At 36.9% G+C, this 14,323-nt stretch overlaps 1 protein-coding gene across 4 annotated transcripts in view; it reads left to right on the top strand.

The window, feature by feature from the left end:
- NELL1 (neural EGFL like 1) overlaps positions 1-14,323 on the top strand; it is a 1,018,153-nt gene that overhangs the window by 986,735 nt on the left and 17,095 nt on the right. The window lies entirely within an intron of this gene.

Below are 14,323 nucleotides of genomic sequence, written 5' to 3'. Positions count from 1 at the left end.
CCATCTTTTATATTTTTTCCTACCTGTTTTTGAAGACAATGGTCTGCTTTTCTGGATGCCTGATGTCCTCTGCCAACATTCAGAAGTTGTTTTGTGAAGTTTACTCAGCATCAGAATGTTCTTTTGATGAATTTGTGAGGGAGAAAGTGGTCTCCCCATCCTATTCCTCCACCATCTTAGGACTGCCCCCTTGTAATTTTTTCATTAGTCGTGTATTGTTCAATAGGTTACAAATACTTTAGTGTGTTATATTTTTCTTTTTTCCTAGCACATTAAAATTATTTATTTTAATCAAAATTTGTAACCTTTTTTTCAGCTTTTTATTTTATATTGATGTATAGCTGATTAACAATGTTTTGATAGTTTCAGGTACACTGCAAAACAACTCAGCCTTACATGTATCCTTTCTCCCCTAAACTCCCATCCTATCCAGGCTGCCACATAACACTGAGCAGAGTTCCCTGTACTATATAGTGCGTCATTATCAGTTATTTATTTTAAATATACCATTATGTACATATTGATCCTAAACTCCCTAATATCCCTTTCCCCAACCCTTCCCTGCTGGTAACCATAAGTTTATTCTCTAAGTCTGTGGGTCTGTTTCTGTTTTGTAAATAAGTTCATATGTATCATTCCTCTTTAGATTCCACGTATAAAGGATAGCATATTTCTATTTGATATTTCTCTTTGTCTGGTTTACTTCACTTGGTATGATCATCTCTAGGTCCATTCATGTTGCTGCAAATTGCAGTATTTCATTCTTTTTAATGGCTGAGTCATACTCCATTGTATGTAAGTACCACATCTTTTTTATTCATTCCTCTGTCAATGGACATTTAGGCCCAAGCATCCTATAATTTACAAACAGCATCCCGTTTAATATAGCATGACTCTGAAAGATAAAGAAACTGAGTTTCCAATTTTCAGGGCAAGTAATGTGCACTTAATATCACAAGAGATAAATTTGTAGGCTGGGATTTGAAGTTTACTTGTTTGCTCCAAATCTTAGTTTTCTCATTTTGCTACATGTCCTGTAACTCTATATATGACATCTGTTGACATTTATAAAACCAATTAAGTAATCAGTCAACCCAACTGGATTGAGCTCAATGCTCAACTCACTACTATTTTAATGACTATGTAAGGACATTCCCTCAAGCAGACTTCAGGTTATTAAGTACAATATTTAAGCATGTGGCACTGACTCAGAGCAAAAGTTTTTGAGAGACAGAAAAGATTGTGGGTTAGAGTGGCTGAGAAAGGTTTATGGGAGAGGTTGGCAATTAGGTCCCCATTCAGCCAGCAAAATGAAGATGAATTCCTTTACTAATTCTATTCTAGAAAATATTACTTTACCAAACCTTTGTGGAGGCTCACCACCTGGCCCCGTACTATTTTTAAAGCTTTCTATGTCCCTGATACCTAGAACAAGCAAGGGATTTTAGTTGAGTCTTGACCAACATGAAACCAAAAGTTATTTTTCAGTTGCTGTTTTATTAAAGTCTATGATAAAGCAGGGCACTTACCAATCATTAAAATGTTTCCAAAACCTCATTTATTGGCTGTGCTAATAATCCAACAGACTGAGTTGATTTATGCTGCTCTGACTCCTAAAGTATCTCTGACGACTTTTAGGAATTAGACTGACGTTGCCACAGGAAAGTAACAAACCCTGTCATCTTATTTTGTTAATATAATGTGTCTCCACTATCCCTCCTTTATGAATAAAGTACTGAGCAGAGTTAGTTACATAAGTCTTTTACAAAATAAAAATTACTCGTGAATAGCACAGCTTGCAAGAGGTTGTAGAATGAAAGGAGATCTGGCTTTAGGAGCTGAACCAAGAAGCCTGAATCAAATTCCATAGATCATCTTCAAAAAATGAACTTATTTGTAATCCACTTTGTTTCCACTGTTTTCAGTTGTAAGTATTCTATTCTGATTTGATAAATTTTTCCAGTACTTAAGCATGTAGTTGAACTATTATTATGGCATCATCTTAGAGGCTAAGAACTACAATCAAGGTTAAGTTATGAAATGCTGGCTTTTTAATCATACTCTGGATGTTTCCAATTCAAATAAAAACAAATCACACAAGCAGAATCACAAAAGCCAACCACAGGTCAAGGCATACTGTTGAACGAAGCAAGGTCAGAGTTTCATCCTTGAGAATCAGTACATCAGGTTAGCTAATGTTTCATGTCAATTGAAAAAGAGGCCTTGAAACATATCCACAGCTGAATGGAGTTCAGTGATAAACCTAGGCTAGTACAAATGGATGTGGGTTCTATTTAGGTGAAATGTACCTCGTTGACAGTGACAATGCTTGTGGGCACCTTAAGACCACTAAGTTGATTAGGCACAGAATAATTGCCTAATTTAGGGGGATGCATGTTCCTCCAGATCACAGAAACCCAGAATGAAAAATGGTTCTCTCTTTAGGTTCATCCCTAAATCTTAAGTTATAGCCCAATTTCTTTTCATAGATACCCTTTTGTGGCTTTTCCTTTCATAAATTTGTCATGGACCTTATGGAGATACCTTTTTATTTTCTATCTACACTATGTGGAAAGATAGAGAGGTCTCAAGTTTACTAGTTTCCAGAAAATGTAGCATTTTACTATGAATGGTTACATTTATATTGATAATAATGGAGATGAATGAGGAAATGGATACACAATTAACCACCTGTCATGCTATGGTAGAGTCATGAACAATTTATTTGTTGTGGGAACTTAAGATAAAGAAGTATGCTCTATTCTGGGAGAATGAAGAAAGGAATAGGGAATGACTTCACAGAGTAGGTGGCCTCTGAATACATTCTTAAAGGATGAGAAATTTATCCAAGTAGAGATGTGGGGAAAGTAAATTCCAAACAGAAGGAAAAGCAAGAACAAAGAAGCAGAAGCATAACAATATATATTAAAGGAAATAGAAAGTGAATGATGAGATTCAAATATCAGGAGCAAGAAGAATATGGGAAGGTTATGAGGTGATGAGACTGGAGATAAAGGATGGGGATGGAGTCAGGCTTTGGAATTTAGACTTTATCCTGTGGATAAGTCTCAGCTGAGGATCATGAGAGATTTTTTTCATTTAGGATTGCTATGGTCTAATAGTCTGATTAATGGCATGATGGACATACTGGGGAGATCAAAACTAAATGCAGAGATACTACTTAGAGTAAAGTAAAGATTTTGGAAACTAAAGGTGATAACCTGAAAGAGCAATAGAGAGGTAAGATCACAGGGTAAGTAACACAGAAGTAAAATGATGGTCCTGATCAATTATGTCCCTCAGCCACTGTGGCATTGTGTGTCCTTATAATATAGGTGAAAAAGATATTTCAGAGTGGTGGTTGTAAACTTAGCTGCAGGTTTTCCTGGATAACAAGAATTGAGGTGTCAGTGACAAGTTAGAGACAGGATTTACAGCTACTCCCATATCTACACCCTTACCTACTATCACTACTGTCATTAGTTCAGTTCAGCCACTCAGCCGTGTCTGACTCTTTGCGACCCCATGGACTGCAAAATGCCAGACATCCCTGTCCATTATCAACTCCTTGAGATTACCCAAACTCATGTCCATTGAGTTGGTGATTAATCCAATCTTTTTCAGCGTTAATTCTAGGAGGTCTTGTAGGTCTTCATCATAGAACCGTTCAACTTCTGCAATATTGGTTAAGGCATAGACTTGGATTACTGTGATATTGAGTGGTTTGCCTTGGAATCAATCAGAGATCATTCTTTCGTTTTTAAGATTGCATCCAAGTACTGCATTTTGGACTCTTTTGTTGACTATGAGTGCTACTCCATTTCTTTAGGGTTTCTTGCCCACAGTGGTAGATATAATGGTCATCTGAGTTAAATTCACCCATTCCAGTCCATCCTGATCACCGATTCCTAGAATGTCGATGTTCACTCTTGCCATCTCCTCTTTGACCATTTCTAATTTGCCTTGATTCATGGACCTAACATTCTAGGTTCCTATGCAATATCGCTCTTTACAGCATCAGACATTGCTTCCATCACCAGTCACATCCACAACCGGGTGTTTTTTGTTTTTGTTTTTGTTTTGCTTTGGCTCCATTTCTTCATTCTTTCTGGAGTTAGTTCTCCTCTCTTCTCTAGCAGCATATAGGGCACCTACCGACCTGGGGAGTTCATCTTTCAGTGTCCTATTTTTTTGCCTTTTCATACTGTTCATGGGTTTCTCATGGCAAGAATACTGAAGTGACTTGCCGCTCCCTTTTTCAGTGGACTGCATTTTGTCAGAACTCTCCACCATGACCCGTCCGTCTTGAATGTCCCTACATGGCATGGTCATAGTTTCATGAAGTTAAACAAGGCTGCGGTCCATGTAATCAGATTGGTTATTTAGACTACTGTCATTTGTAGTTGGAAAATCCAGCAGGAGAAAGAGAAAAGCTTTAAAGTCCAGATTTCATTTCTGTGCTTCATTCAGAAGGTTTTTGTTTTTCTTGTTATTTTGTTTAATTAAAAAGGAAGGTGAATTAAAAAAGAAAAAGCATTCATCCTGAAATTAAGTGTAATATTGCACAAAACCAGAAGTGGAGTTTTTCTGGGAATTAGCAGGATGGTTTGGGAAATGCATGTTCATAACCCATCACCCACAATGTCATATTAAAGTCAGGGCCCAATAGTTATGGCAACAAAGAACTTGGGCAAAATGTTGAAGATTCTTGCCTTGAAATTGTCTGGAATACTGGCCATTTGATCTGGTCTCATATAAGCCTTCACCCAGAAACTGAGGAAGGTGGCCATAGCAGGGAAACTAAGATTCTTGCATTTCCTTCAAGTAAGGAGAGACTAACCTACTCTGCCAAGAGCTAACAATAAAGCCCTACAGTTCTCAGCATGGCACTCATTCCGTTGAAGACCAGGAGTGAGTCATCCTGTGCCTGGGGCTAGAGTAGTTAGATTTCTAGAATCTTGCAGTCTACTCATAAAAACGCTTTACTTTGCTCTCAGAACTTAACCAGCACCATTATCAATACCTTCCTGTCTAGGGTGTTTTCTGATGTCAGGAGCTGGCTGTGCAAGCCCTAAGGTTAAGTTTTTGTGTTTCTTTTTTCCTTGCTTTCACTCATTTTTTATCAGTTAATAATAAAATTATTTTCCCATTAGGTGGAATTCTTGTTTCTAGAAACATTTAGTAGTGGATAATCCATTGGGGAAAATGTGAGTTGTTGCATTGTGTCTTGTTTATTTTACTGAAATAAAATATTGTGTTAGTTTCAGTTGTAGAATAATAATTCAATATTTATATATATTATACCCTAAAGTTATCACAAAATAATGGCTATATTTTCCTGTGTTGTAAAATATATCCTTGTTGCTTAATTGTTTTAAACACAGTAGTGTGGACCTCTTAATCCCCTGCCCCTGTGTTGCAACTGCCCTTCCCTCTCCCCACTGGTAACTACTGGTTTGTTGTCTGTGAGTCTGTTTTGTTATACTCATATGTTTTATTTTTTATATTCCACATACAATTAATAACAGCATTTTGTCTAACCTGTTTCACTAAGCATACATAATACCCTCTAGCTCCATCCATGTTGTTACAAATGGCAGTATTTTATAATGTCTTTTCCTGGAGCATAATCAATCAAAATATTGAATCTTCTATATATCTGAAATTAACATAATGTTGTATATCAACTATTTAAAATAGGAAAAATGAAAGAAGGAAGAAAGGAATGAATAATTAACCCCAGTCCTTCTCAAACTCTTCCCCCCCCCCCCAAAAAAAAACAAGACTAAACACTTTCAAAATCTTTTTACAAGGTTAGCATTTTCCTTTTAACAAAACCAGGACAGGACTGTAGTTCAAAGGAAAAGTGTAAGCCTATCTCCTTGATGTGTACATATGCAAAAATTCTCGATAAAATACTAGCAAACAAAATTCAGCAGCATATTAAAGTGATCATTCACCATAACTAAGTGGGATTATCCTTTGGATGCAAAGATGATTCATCATATGCAAATCAGTGTGATACATTACATTTATATAATTAAAGACCCATATGAACATCTCAATAGATGCAGAAAAGCATTTGACTAAATTCAACAGCTCTTCATGTAAAAACTCAGCAATTTAGGCACCGAAGGAATATACTTCAACATAATAAAAGCCACATATGACATAAGACCTCAGCTAACATCACGCTTAGTATTAAAATGTTGGAAGCTTTTCTTCTAAGATCAGAATAAGATGAGGTTGCTCATTTTCACCCTCCCTAAATGTATGGTCATGAACCTCCATCCATAGTTCATCAGGCACTCTCTCTCTCAGATCTAGGCCCTTCAATCAATTTCTCACTTCCACTGTATAATCGTAAGGGATTTGATTGGTCATACCTGAATGGTCTAGTGGTTTTCCCCACTTTCTTCAATTTAAGTCTGAATTTGGCAATAAGGAGTTCATGACCTGAGCCACAGTCAGCTCCCAGTCTTGTTTTTGCTGATTGTATAGAGCTTCTCATCTTTGGCTGCAAAGAATATAATCAGTCTGATTTCGGTGTTGACCATCTGGTGATGTCCATGTGTAGAGTCTTCTCTTGTGTTGTTGGAAGAGGGTGTTTGCTATGACCAGTGCATTCTCTTGGCAGAACTCTGTTAGCCTTTGCCCTGCTTCATTCTGTACTCCAAGGCCAAATTTTCCTGTTACTCCAGGTGTTTCTTGACTTCCTTCTTTTGTATTCCAGTCCCCTATAATGAAAAAGACATCTTTTTTGGCTGTTAGTTCTAGAAGGCCTTTTAGGTCTTCATAGAACCGTTCAACTTCAGCTTCTTCAGCATTACTGGTCGGGGCATAGACTTGGATTACTGTGATATTGAATGGTTTGCCTTGGAAATGGACAGAGATCATTCTGTCATTTTTGAGACTGCATCCAAGTACTACATTTCAGATTCTTTTGTTGACTATGATAGCTACTCCATTTCTTCTAAGGGATTCCTGCCCACAGTAGTAGATATAATGGTCATCTGAGTTAAATTCACCCATTCCAGTCCATCTTAGTTTGCTGATTCCTAGAATGTCAATGTTCACTCTTGCCATCTCCTGTTTGACCACTTCCAATTTGCCTTGATTCATGGACCTAACATTCCAGGGTCCTATGCAATATTGTTCTTTACAGCATTGGATCTTGCTTCTATCACCAGTCCCATCCACAACTGGGTGTTGTTTTTGCTTTGGCTCCATCCCTTCATTCTTTCTGGAGTTATTTCTCCACTGATCTCCAGTAGCATATTTGGCACCTACCGGCCTAGGGAGTTCCTCTTTCAGTATTCTAGCTTTTTGCCTTTTCATACTGTTCATGGGGCTTTCAAGGCAAGAATACTGAAGTGGTTTGCCATTCCAGTGGACCACGTTCTGTCTGACCTCTCCACCATGACCTGTCCATCTTGGGTGGCCCCACATGGCATGGATTAGTTTCATTGAATTAGACAAGGCTGTGGTCCATGTGTTCAGATTGGCTAGCTGTCTGTGATTGTGGTTTCAGTCTGTCTGCCCCCTGATACCTTCTCTCAGCACCTACCATCTTCCTTGGGTTTCTCTTACCTTGGACATCTGGTATCTCTTCACGGCTCCTCCAGCAAAGTGCAGCCACCGCCCACTTGAATGCAGAGTACCAAAGAATAGGAGGGAGAGATAAGAAAGCCTTTCTCATCCATCAATGCAAAGAACTAGAGGAAAACAATAGAATGGGAAAGACTAGAGATCTCTTCAAGAAAATTAGAGATACGAAGGGAACATTTCATGCAAAGATGGGTTCAATAAAGGGCAGAAATGGGACCTAACAGAAGCAGAAGTTATTAAGAAGAGGTGGCAAGAATACACAGAACAACTGTACAAAAAAGATCTTCATGACCAGATAATCACAAAGGTGTGATCACTCACACTCACCTAAAGCCAGACATCCTGGAGTGTGAAGGCAGGTGGGCCTTAAGAACCATCACTACAAACAAAGCTGGTGGAGGTGATGGAATTCCAGTTGAGCTGTTTCAAATCCTGAAAGATGATGATGTGAAAGTGCTGCACTCAATATGCCAGCACATTTGGAAAACAGCAGTGGCAACAAGACTGGAAAAGGTGTTTTCATTACAATCTCAAAGAAAGTAATGCCAAAGAATGCTCAAACTACCGCACAATTGCACTCATCTCACACACTAGTAAAGTAATGCTCAAAATTCTCCAAGCCAGGCTCAGCAATACATGAACCATGAATTTTCAGATGTTTAAGCTGGTTTTAGAAAAGGCAAAGGAACCAGAGATCAAATTGCCAACATCCAGTGGATCATGGAAAAAGCAAGAGAGTTCCAGAAAAACATCTATTTCTGCTTTATTGACTATTTCAAAGCCTTTGACTGTGTGGATCACAATAAATGGGAAATTCTGAAAGAGAAGGGCATACCAGACCACCTGACCTGCCTCTTGAGAAACCTATATGCAGTTCAGGAAGCAACAGTTAGAACTGGACATGGAACAACAGACTGGTTCCAAATAGGAAAAGGAGTATGTCAAGGCTGTATATTGTCACTCTGCTTATTTAACTTACATGCAGGGTACATCATGAGAAGTGCTGGACTGGAAGAAGCACAAGCTGGAATCAAGATTGCTGGGAGAAATATCAATAACCTCAGATATGCAGATGACACCACCCTTATGGCAGAAAGCAAAGAAGAACTAAGGAGCCTCTTGATGAAAGTGAAAGAGGAGAGTGAAAAAGTTGGCTTAAAGCTCAACATTCAGAAAACTAAGATCATGGCATTTGGTCCCATCACCTCATGGCAAATAGATGGGGAAACAGTGGCTGACTTTATTTCCTGGGCTCCAAAATCACTGCAGATGGTGACTGCAGACATGAAATTAAAAGATACTTGCTCCTTGGAAGGGAATTTATGACCATGTTTGACAGCATATTAAAAAACAGAGACATTACTTTGCCAACAAATGTCCATCTAGTCAAGGCTATGGTTTTTCCAGTAGTCATGTATGGATGTGAGAGTTGGTCTATAAAGAAACCTGAGTGCTGAAGAATTGATGCTTTTGAACTGTGATGTTGGAGAAGACTCTTGAGGGTCCCTTGGACTACAAGGAGATCCAACCAGTCCAACCCAAAGGAGATCAGTCCTGGGTGTTCATTGGAAGGACTGATTTTGAAGCTGAAACTGCAATACTTTAACCACCTGATGCGAATAGCTGACTCATTTGAAAAGACTGTGATGCTGGGAAAGATTGAGGGCAGGAGGAGAAGGAGACGACAGAGGATGAGATGGTTGGATGGTATCCCCAACACAATGGACTTTGGTTTGGGTGGACCCCAGGAGTTGGTGATGTACAGGGAGGCCTGGTGTGCTGCAATTCATGGGGTCAAATGAGTCGGACACGACTGAGTGACTGAACTGAATTGATAATGTTTGGTAAAAGAGGTCCTAGCTAGAGCTGTCAGAGTGGAAAAACTTTAATAGATATCAAAACTGAAAAGGGAGAAGTACAATTGTCTCCATTTGCCAATGACTTGATTTTGCATAGAGAAAATCCTAAGACTCAACCAAAATTTACTGGATCTAATAAATAAATTCAGTAAATGTGAGATTAAAAATTAACACACCAAATTCAGTCATACTTCTATATACTAACAATGGATATTGTGAAAAAGAAATTATTGCATTTACAATAGAATTAAACACAATAAAATACTTAGGAATAAATTCACCTAAGGAGGTGAAAGAACTCTACTCCGAAATCTACAAAACTCTGATGAAAGAAATTAAAAACACTAATAAAGGAGATATATTCCATATTCACTAACTGGAAGAATTAATAGTTTTAAAATGTCAGTGTTACCAAAAGACATGTTTAGTTTTAATGTGATCCCTAATAAGAATTCAATGGCAGTTTTTACAGAAATGGAAGAAAATACTCCTAAAATTTATGCATAATCTCAGAAGGCCCCCACTGGCATACCACTTACCAGAATTCAGTGTCAAGCAATCCAGTTTTCAGTTTACTTCAGTTTTGTGTGTTTTATCTTTCCTTCTTTGAACCTATTATTTGTTCTTTGCCATTTATTGTAAGAATGACTCTAAGAGCCATTCATAGGATTTTATGAACATGGAGAAGACAGGCACAGAGACAGTGGGCATATACTGGACTTATCCTGACATCCACTAGACACTGGACTATACACTGAACTGTACATGAGATTTGCACTGGACAATACCTTAGAATGTACACTGCAGTATACACTGGGATGTGCCCTTGGACTGTACACCAGATGTGTCCAAATGTGCTCCAGTGTGTCTAAATATTCACTGATCTACTCAGAGGTGCACTGGACTGTACACTGGACTGTATCCTATACTATATGCTGAATATAGAGTGGGCTGTACACTACTGTACCCTGCCTGTACACTGGGCTGTGAAGAAACAAGCACTAGCATGATGTTTTCTAATACATCATGGACACACATCCTATGAACATATATATGTAACATGCCAGCCTCTAATGATTTCATGATTGTTTCTTCTGATTTTTCCTTGAGGTCCAGGTAGACATAATCAGTCCATTTTCAAGATGCCAAAAAAGATTAAAGGTGAACTTGCTTACATTGTATTACAATCAAAGAGTGATTGATTCTAAATTATTTAATGTATAGATCACAAAACCAAAACCCCACAGCTGAACTTGTTATAAATGTATATTTGTCTACCCATAGCTGTTTTCCAAGGAGAAAATCTGGGGAGAAACCCTTGTAAACAAGTTCTAATCATAGAGTTCAGGGAACATTACTTCTGAATCCCTTGTATTTCTGTCTCTTTATCAATTTTCCCAGATGGCCCCAAAATAAAGCCACGGGGCAACAGATAATATCATAATTTCAAGCAACAATGAAGAGATACTTTCTATTCACATAAAAAAGGTGCAAGGATAATTGAATATTCACATGTAAAAATAAAACCCTGCACCACTACTTTACATCATTCACAAAAAAATCAAAATGTATTCAAGACTTGAATGTAAGACCTTAAACCAAGAAACACTTAGAAGAAAAAATATGAATAAAGTTCCTTGTCATGGTAATGATTTTTATTTTATATGATACCTAAAGCACAAGCAACAAAATTTAAAAAATAAGCAATTTGGACTATATCAAGCTAAAAATTTATGAACAGCAGCAGAAGTCCTCAAAATGAAAATATAACCTACAGGCCAGGAGAAAAATTTGTAAACCATCTATCTGACAATGGGTTAAGATATATAAAGAACTCATACAACTTAATAGCATAAAAATAACCCAACTAAATATGCATAAAGGACCTGACATTTCTTAAAAGATATATGAAAGGCCAACAAGGACATCCCAAGTTTAACATTACTAGTCATTAGGGAAATACACATTAAGAGCACAAAGAGATATCACCACATGCCTGTTCAAATAGCTATCATCAAAAGGACAGGCTTGAAATGGGACCTTCGTGCACTGTTAGTAGGATTGAGAATTGGTATGATCACTGTGAAAACAGCATGGAGGATCCCCCAAAAATTAAAAAATGAAATCACCATATGATCCAGCAGTTCTAGTACTGGGAGTATATCCAAAGGAAATGAAAACATGAACTCAAAATAATAAGTTTACCCAGATGTTCATAGCAGCATTATTTACAATAGCTAAGACATAGAAATAATTTAAGTGTTCATAAATGGATGAATGGATGAGGAGTTGTGGTACTGATGAAGAGTTGTGGTATGTAGTTACAATATTATATTATTTAGCCAGAAAAAAATGAAGAAATCCTACTATTTGCAACAATATGATGGATGGACCTTAATGCAATTATGGTAAGTAAAATAAACCAGACAGAGAAAGCCAAATACTGTATAATTTCAGGTAGAGGTGGTATCAAGAAAGCCCAAACAAATAAATGAAAACATAGAAAAAGAGATCAGACTTGTAGAAGTGGAGGGTGGATGCTAAGCGGATTGAAAGAAGGTGGTCAAAGGGCACAAACTTCTCTAAGATAAGTGAGTGCTGGGGATGTAATGTACAATATGACAACTATAGTTAACATTAATGTCTAATATAAAAGGAACTTATCAAGAAAGTAAATCCTAGTTGTTAACATCTAAAGAACTTTTCACCTTTTTATGTTTTTACTTTTCTTTCTAATCTATATGAGGAAATGGATGTTAGTGGAAGCAACTGTGGTAATCCTTTCACAAAATATACATGTCAAACACCATTATGCTGTAACTCAAATTTATAAAGAGATATATCCCTCTTATTTCCCCAAAAAATTAGAAAATAATTTTTGACAGCTAACCTGTAATTGAAAAGCCAGAGTGAACACAGCTATTGTTCTGAAGCATGTTAAAGTATAAGAGGGCCTATTTGGCATTCTCACATAATTAATGAGATGTGAAATTATTTTGTACTAATTCTGGAGACTTCACTTATTCATTCTTTTAAACAGCATACATGGAGAAATTTGACATTCTGATTGTGTCTCACTGCCTGTTGAACAGTACCTGCTTCCAGAAGAATCTATCCCTGTGTTTAATGTTGTTCATGAATAGCATGTGGTTCCTGAGATGGTCCTTCTGTAGCTGGGGTGGGTAATAGTCTGGTCAGCTGAGTTGACCAAATGGTTTCATATCACAGCTATTTTTATTCACTTCTGTTAAATCCATAGGGGAGTTATGTGAGGTATGGTTATATGAGCCAAATATGTTAAAATCATTGTATATGAGCTGTAAGTCAATGGTCTATTGAAAACTTCCTAATATCTGGACATTCCTTTGTCCAAACTAGCTGAATTCCCTGACCCAACTCACCTGCCTAACTAGTCTTTTGCATGCTATCTATGAACATGTGCAGACATATATGTATGCATGTATATGTAAATGTATATATATGTGTGCATGTGTGTACATATAATCTCTCATCCTCTAATATTTTGAACATTGATTTCTTATTTCTCCTAATAATAGAGTCATGCTTACTATTTGAGGTAAAGCATTTTTTAACTTGTTACCTTATTATACATGTAGCCAGTATATCTCCTTTCCATTCTCCATAAAAGAATGTAAAATGTTTAAAGATTTCTACCTTAGCTGGTAATAAACATATCTCAGCAAACTCTGTCTTATGCAGCATTGTCATCCTAAAGTATATGCAGACCTTAAGGGCAGTTCTGTGAAGTTTGCAGATGTCACCAAACTGAAGGATGGAAAACTATGGCGGATGGCAGACATAGCATTTAGAAAACATTGTGGCAGGCCAGAGAAATGAAATGGATCTAACAAGGTGAAATACGATCGGATAAACACAAAGTTTTACACTTGCCTTCAAATAACAAACCACACAAGGCACAAAAGGATTTAATAATGTTTGGTCTTCATTAATCTCAATACAGATCGACATTATGACATAACTGAAGTAAGAAAGGAAGTAAATATTGAAATCAGGCTGCATTTTAAAAATGACAGCACTTAAAACAAGATGACTATGAATATCAATTCACTTTGTCTTGGTCAGACCATTACTGAGGAATTATACTTAGCTAATTCAGCTACCTCATTTGAGAAATGGTGATAAAATTTTCTAGTCCTTGGAATTATCAGGATTAAAGGTGATAATGCATATAAAAGAGTTGGCACAATGTCTGACATGACATAAATGTTAAATTGATTGTAAACGATGATAACAATTATTGGAAATACTCAAAACTATTGAAGAAGATGGCACATATATGAGAGGATGGAAAAGCTATTCCATACAAAGGAAAATAAAAAGAAAGCTGAAGCAGCAATACTTATAGCAGACAAAATAGGCTTTAAAATAAGACTGTTAAAAGACACAAAGAAGGATACTACATCATGATCAAGGAATCAATCCAAGAAGATAGAACAATTGTGGAAATATATGCACTCAACACTGTAGCACCTCAATATATATGAGACAGATGTAACAAATATAAATGAATAAATTGACTGTAATACAATAACAATAGGGGACTTTAACTCCTCACTTACACCAATGGACAGATCACCCAGTCAGAAAATCAGTAAGGAAACACAGGTCTTAAATGGCACATTAGACCAGATAGATTAATTGATATATATAAAACATTCCATTCAAAGAAGAATACACATTCTTTTCAAGTGCACATGGAACATTCTCCAGGATAGATCACATGCTAGGCCACAAATAAGCCTTGGGAAATTTTAAAAAGTTGAAATGATATGAAGCATCTTTTCCATTCATGACACTATGAGATTAGAAATTAA

This window comes from Ovis canadensis, chromosome 21 (assembly GCF_042477335.2).
Source record: "Ovis canadensis isolate MfBH-ARS-UI-01 breed Bighorn chromosome 21, ARS-UI_OviCan_v2, whole genome shotgun sequence".
Classification (NCBI taxonomy): domain Eukaryota; kingdom Metazoa; phylum Chordata; class Mammalia; order Artiodactyla; family Bovidae; genus Ovis; species Ovis canadensis.
Note: the sequence above shows the minus strand (reverse complement) of the source record. Positions and strands in the feature narration are given on the sequence as shown.